Source organism: Arvicanthis niloticus, chromosome 7 (assembly GCF_011762505.2).
Source record: "Arvicanthis niloticus isolate mArvNil1 chromosome 7, mArvNil1.pat.X, whole genome shotgun sequence".
Taxonomy (NCBI): Eukaryota; Metazoa; Chordata; class Mammalia; order Rodentia; family Muridae; genus Arvicanthis; species Arvicanthis niloticus.
The window spans coordinates 65505838-65513057 of record NC_047664.1 but is presented as its reverse complement, the minus strand read 5'-3'; the positions used below and the strand labels follow the sequence as shown (position 1 = coordinate 65513057).

At 45.0% G+C, this 7220-nt stretch overlaps 1 non-coding gene across 1 annotated transcript; it reads left to right on the top strand.

Moving 5' to 3' along the window:
• The first annotated feature begins 3715 nt into the window (after positions 1–3715).
• Positions 3716–3847, top strand: LOC117713209 (small nucleolar RNA SNORA17). Its single transcript, XR_004607388.1, has one exon. It is a non-coding gene; the product is annotated as a small nucleolar RNA SNORA17 (small nucleolar RNA).
• Positions 3848–7220: the final 3373 nt, after the last annotated feature.

The window sequence follows — 7220 nt, the reverse complement described above, 5'->3', positions numbered from 1 at the left end:
TGTGCTATAGATTTATAAATCTGTGGTCATATTCAATGGTAAAAGGCTTGCTTAGTATGCCCAAGGCCCTGCAATAAGCACACTTTTTTTCTGTCATTTATACGTTATGAATTTAAATGCTTGAACTGAAGGGGAAAGCAACCTTAACAACCACTATCTTTTCAAGTTACTGTTGGAATATTCTAGGAAGACATTATGGTAAGAAAGCAAGATTTCAGCATAGGCAGGGCACTAGTTAGCTGCTGGTAAATTGAACTTTTCTTTAAGTTCTATTTACTTGTTTGTTTGTTGAGACAGAGTCTCTCTGCAACTCTGGCTGGCTTAGATCTAACTGTAAGCCAGGTTGGCCTCCAGCTCACAGAGACCCACCTGCTTCTGCCTCCTAAGTGCTAGAATAAATGTGCCACCACTCTGGCCAAATTCTTTATTTTTAAATGCAGTACTTTAAGATAATTTGTGATTCATATTTTACAAATTTCTAATGGTATAGAAAATAAAAGGAGAATCTCAGTGTTCGAAGAGATTTGATCAACTTTTGATCCTAGTACCTAGGAGCCCTGCCACCTAAGGAAATGGCTTGCCACTTCTGAGACTTAATCCCTAAAATGAAAGTGATCTCGATACATATTAAAATGATGTCACCAAGTCCTGGACAAAGCCATGAGAGAGCCGGAATCCAGTGAAGATTACTTTGCCGTCCTTGAGTAACATGAATAAGGATAGATAGAAATAAATAAATTACAGTTTTCATCTTAGTAAGAAGATGCTAGACTATTTAAAATTTGAAAAATAAAAATGCTTAAAAGAGATCAATGTGAGGGAGTTTGCTTCTTCTTCTTCAAAAAAGTTTCCATCACGTTTATATATTTGTCTCTGTGTGTGTGTTCACGTGTCCATACCACAACATTACAACTGGTGAGAGTCCGTTCTCTCCTACCAAATGGATCCCATAGGTCAAACTCAGCTCGTCAGGGTAAGGAGCCTTTACTCTCTGAGCCATCTTGCCAGTCCAGGGTTTTCTTTAGGATGTAGCTATCAGAACTGGGTGATATGCAAACTGAATCCAACCAAATAACATGTGACAGTTGCCCTTGCTTTCCTGCCCTCCCTCCCCACCCCCCAGGCTGTGGAGTCACTGGTTCAGAAGCTTCAAACAGCATCAGAATTCCTGGAAAGAAAGAAAGAAAAAAAGAAAAAAGAAAGAAAGAAAGAGAGAGAGAGAGAGAGAGAGAGAGAGAAGCAGAAAAAAGAATATCTGTCCCATCTGGGTCACCACCAACTGAGTCAACAGATTAGCCTATTATTTTATAACCTCAATCGAGCAAAAGAGCAACATCAAAAAGATAATCACTCTGTCCCTTCAGATTCTAGACAATAGAGGTATTTCTTAACGGAATCTCTCATCTTTGGGAAGCCTTAGAATGAAGAAGAGAAATGCCCAGGAGAATAAAATACTTTGCCATAGTCCACTTTCTGTTGCTAATAACACACTACCACAGACAAGAGGAGTTAGAACAAAAAGGAGGTTTGTAATGGTGCTGATCCCAAAGTCCCATCTGATCATAGCCATCTTCCAGGCAGATGCCTGAGGCAGCTCAGGGCATCATAAGTGTGTCTCAGACTCTCTTCGTCCTCTTATAGAGCTGCCAGGATTCAGTTGTAGAGCCCTCGCCCTAGTGACCGTATGCAGTCCAAATTATCCCCTAAAGACCCCAAGTCTAAATATCGTAGACTGAATTTCCATTCTCTCAATTCATCACAACGATGATTCAATTCCAACGTGCTTCACATCATTGTTCCAGTATGGAAGAATCAATGAGTATTTCGGAAAAAGACAGACACATGACCCTGGCTCTACCTTTCAATCAGAGAGATTCCCAATGGTTCCCTGGAAGGGCTAAGAGCTTTAGCACAGATTTGATTAAGCCTGGGATTCCCTCTAGGGCTCCGTTTCCCCATCCCTCTTATGCTCTCTAGCTCACAGCATCGTGGAGATCGCAACAACATGGGTAGAATATCATTCTGGAGCAAATGCTCGAAACACAGTGCCATATTTACTATGCTCTTGAAGTCTGTGGATCAAGAATTCAAGAGTAGCACAGGAGAGCAGCTTCTGCCCCACGTCTGTGCTGTGAGATATAGTGACTCACACGGCTGAGGTATCTTGTTTCTTCAATGAACTGAGTTGGCTAAGCACTGGACTCAGCTACGGCTGTTGACTGGAATGATCGGACCGGTCCTCTCCATTTTGCTTGGGCTTCCTCAACGAGGGGCAACCCCAGGAGAGTAAAACTTAATAGCAGTGCATGGCTATTAGCTAACATCCAAGCTCCCCGAGCATTTTAAAATACAGGCCCAAATTCTTGGCATGCCCTCTATCAAATATGAAGCTTTATAGTCTTCCCGGAAGACTCTAAAAGCATGTTATTGCCCATGAGTCAAATGCTTGCGGGAGGAGTGACCGAATGAAGGACCAGAATGACTCGAAATGACCAGGGTATGCACTGAAGACTCGAAGATTTGGGTTCTGGGTTCCTAATAGCTCTTGACTCACAGTGACTCTTGGGTTGGCCGTTCTTAATCGGCCCCTCCCATCCTATAGCTTCTGCCTCTTAGGCAGTTTCTGCTTGGCTCTGGCCAGGAATGCCATTGGCAAGCTCTATTCCCATTCTGGCTTGTTCTCAGGCTTCTTGATCCATACAAGCTCTCTTGCTCACCACTCTGACTCCCTTCTGTCTTCAGCCCAGACTGTCTGCTTTCTTCTGAGTCCATGATCGTGGGAAGGCACAGAGATGTGTGTGCAAATGTAGTGTGATGAAGAGAGGACAGATTACTTAACATTCCCAATAAGCTAGCACTAAATAAAACTGTGTATCTGCTTTGTAAAACGAAATATCCCGAAGACACAGAAAAAATCCAAAACAATGCCATCATATGCATATTTAAACATGTTGATGCACAATAATTTTTTTTAAGAAGATGTGTGTGTGAGGAAGGGCGTGTCCTTGAGCAGGCCTGGTTGGCCTGGAACTCATAGTCCTCCAGCCTCAGCCTCTCAAGTGCATCGTTCAAGCTTGCCTGTCTTCTTTCTGGAAGGCGTGACTAGTTACAACACTAGCCTCTTAGCTCTTAAATGTCATTTATTTTGTGGATTATTAAAAGACCCAACAGCTTCCAATGACTCACAGATTTCCCTATCTGACGACTAAACTACTGCCTTCTGACTAGGGTAGAGGATAATGAGAATGCAGCCAAAAAAAAAAAAAAAATCCATGGGCATCTGGCACCCGCCACTGCCTCCTAACGCTGGTCAACCCCAGCATTCATGGTTTATTAAAAGGTGGTCATAGGAGCTAGAGGGATGGCTCAGCAGTTGAGAGCACTGACTGGCTGCTCTGACAGAGGACCCGGGTTGGATTACCAGCATTCACAAGGCAGCTCACAAAAACATTTGTAACTCCAGTTCCAGAGGATCTGATGCCTCTCCTGGCCTCCAGGGGTACCAACCAAACTTGCATGTGATGCAAACATTCATTTAAGATAAACACTCATCACATAACATAAAATAAAAACATTTGTTTTTCTAAAAAAAAAAAAAAAAAGATTATTTTCAGGAAAGCTGAGACAGGAGGACTGCTGCAGATTTCAGAGCAGCCGAGGCTGCACAGTAAGACTCTTGTCTGAAAATTTTAATTTCTTAAAAGATGAATATTGCCTTGCCCCTTGAGGCTTTGCAGGTGTACCCGCTGTATCACATGTGTGTCAGTAGGTGGCAGGGAGGTGAAAGGCTATGTCTATGCTTAGTGTTCTGACCTGTGAACATTCGATTGATTAGTAGTCAAACATTCCCTGAACAAGGGGGAGTCTAAGATGACCACCAGTCTGGTGTCAGGAGGCCTGGACAAGGAAGCTAGCCTGAGATAACCACCAATCTGGTGCTGTGCAGGCCCAGATGGACTCCCAGGTCAGAGAGCAAGCCAGAGACTAGAAGAACCCGGCCTGGGATCATGGGCCCCTGATAAGAGCAAGCCCTGGAGGACCTCAAGACCAGTGCCATGGGGCTCAGACAGGGAGACAGGAAGCTAACCTGAGATGGCTACCAGTTCAGTGATGCACAGGCCTGGGGGAGCAAATCACGACTGAGATGACCTTTGCCTGGTGCCATAATGGTCAAGCGGGTCATAGCACTCCTGCAACCACTTCTAAGATGACCTCAGACACTCAGAGATCCTGGGATCCACTAAGAAGATCAAGTAAGTAGTGGAGAAATGGAAGAGAAAGAGAAACCGAAGGATGTGGGCACAATGAAGAGAGACAGAACTGGAGACTAGAAAGTAGTGAGGAACAGCCTAATGTGAGTGGCTGGTGATGTCACCTGGGTCCTGGCCTGTGCTGCTTCTGGGGGCCACATCTGGGTTTATGGCCCCTGAAGCAGCAGGGTCTGCTACCACCAAAGGCCAGGTGAACTTCCCTGGTCTGGGCTATTGCCTGGGGATGTGTTGATGTCTGAGGGCTGTGCAAAGCTGGCCCCACCCCTTGCCTGGGAATCATGGGAAAGCTGACCCTGCCCCTAGCCAACTGCATTATTTAGGAGAGCAGCTCCTCCCACACACACATTATGGGAGTTTCAGGTGAGTCAGCCCCAAGGATATGAGCATGCGAGAGCTGGCCCTGCCACTTGTCTCCTTTTCAGTGACATGGATAAGTGAGAGAAACCCTCCCCAATCCCTTACCTCCTGCAGCAAATGGGAGACATGGCCCTAAGGTCATGAGAGCAGGAGCTCTGTCCCTGTCCCTCACCTGAGGAGCACAGTAGAGCTGTGGTCCCATGTGGTCATGGGAGCTGAAGGAGAACCAGCCTTGTCTCTTGTCTGCTGTGTGGTGGCATGGACAAGGAAGAAATAAAAATTCACTCTTCCCCTTCCTCTTCCCTTATTACCTGTGGCAGGCAAGAGAGCTGACCCTGGTAATGAGAACAAGAGAACTGTCGCTGTCCCTCACCAGCTACAACACTTGAGAGGGCAGGCCCTGCACCTTGTCTGGATAGCAAGGTAGAGATGGCCTTGGGTAGAAGGATTACTGGTGAGCAGACTCCAAGGGCATGAGAGTGTGAGAGCCAGCCGACTGACCAACTCAGATACCTGGATCAGGCCCAGATCCAGGGCTTTGAATTGGCCCACCCCAACATCTACCCCATTAACGAACTGCTAAAATGCAATAAAAAGGCCAGTCCTACTGATCTAAAACTATAGGATCTCCATGACACAGGGAAACAAAAGGATATCCAAGAGGAATCCCAGCGAGGTTCCAGTGTTGATAGAGGATCAGAAACCAGAGGCCTCAGACCAGACCAATGAACATTTGAACATGAGTCATTGCAATGAACATTTGCAAATAAAGAAGTGGATGAAAGGGCATACCGAGGGATGCCCACTGTTACACACTACAGATTCCACAAAGAGATTTTTTTTTCCTTTTGTTGTGGGGAAGGTTGCAGGGGTGGAGGGCAGGTATAAGGGTAGGAAGAGATGAGTGGGACTGGGTTGCTTGATGTAAAATTTACAAAGAACCAATAAAAAGAATTTATATTTGGTGAAATATTGCTTATCTGAAGCAATTAGGAGACAATGGGTGAGTTTGCAAACCAGCACCACACCTGAGGACCAGCCTCGCCCTCCCTGTCCCAGGGCCTTTCATGTCACTGACTTAGCAATAGCCTAGAATTCAGTAGGAACCTTTTAATATTATTTTTCTTGTGCCGTGCATCTGTTTTTAACCCCCACCCCAGGCTGCTAAGCGTCCACACTTTTGAGTTCTCGCTTTTTTTTCTTTAATTTTTGTGGGAATTATAATTGAACCCCCTGAAGTCTGCGCACACCCGTGGACTTTTAGATGCGGTCTCCCCGTTTGACGTTAGGTTTGCAGGGCTCTGTCCACACCCATGTATTTCCCTCTGGAAACCACACACTGAGCCGGAACAAAGCCATTTGAGCACCTCTCCCTAAACTGGACGTGTAGGAGAGTTACAGCAGCAGACGGGTGAAGGGGGTGGGGGAGAGCTGTCCAGCTAAGTGTTGGAGTTTGTTCAGCTGAGGGGACCACACGGACTGAAGACAAACACTTGTGTTTCTAGAAGACTTAGAAGAGCTGTATTTGTTGGCATTCAAACAGACAGCAGAGACCTGGATGGGGAGGCACAGAAAGGACCTGAGTGTGTGTGGAGTTAGCAGAGTCAGTAGAAGAATGAACTAAGCTGCCTTGAAATTGCCACATAAACTTCTAGGGTTTTTTTTTTTTTTTTCTTTTACTTTAGAACAATGTGAAACCATACAGAAAGTTCCCATACACTCTAACCTGCATCCACTTTCTCCTGTTTCCAACACTGTATGTTTGGCCCAAGTAATGAGCTTAGATTGCCATGTTATTAGTTATTATAAGTCTATGCTTCGTTTACATGTTTTCTCCCAAATCCCCTTTAATGTTCTCTTTGTGTTCAGGATCTATTAAGAGCATCACAGTATGCTTAGCTGTCACATACCTTGACTGTGCCTGTTTCTCTACTACTTCTTTCTATTATTGTTGTTGTTGCTGGCTGCTTCTTCTTGTTGTTGTACATATGTATAGTTAGGTGGGGTGTGTATGTGGAGTTCAGAGGCGAACTTTGGAGAATCAACTCTCTATATTCATAAGTACCAGTGTGAGTTCTTGAATGTTTACTTCGTGCTGTGAGTTCCACATCATCATTCCTTGACTTATTCTGTTGCCCCAGTTTGCTCTGTCTTCACTCTTAGAAGATTCTTCTGTTGGTTCTTGGGTCCATTTGATACCTCAGCTCTGGGCATGGGCATGAGTCACAACTTCCATACTTTCTAGTGGTACTAAGTACTCCTGAGTTGTTTTGTTTATCTCCTGATTCAGTCCTGGAATTAGCCAATGCTTCTAATTCTGTTATTGGAAAGTGTATTAAAAAGCTGAGCTCTGGTTTAATGTGCTTGATAGTGTCGGGATGCCAGCGTGTCTATGATCTCTCAGCTGACACATCGTAGTGATGCAGATATGTCTACGAGCTCACCAAGGAGAAAGCTGTATTCACCTGCCTGCTCTGCTTTGAAAGCTCCCTTTGGTCCATGCTGAAATTGAAACGTTTGAACAGCATTTCGAGGTGATTGGGCCCTTACAGAAGGAATCGTTACCCTTACAGAAGGGCAATTTGGGGGCCC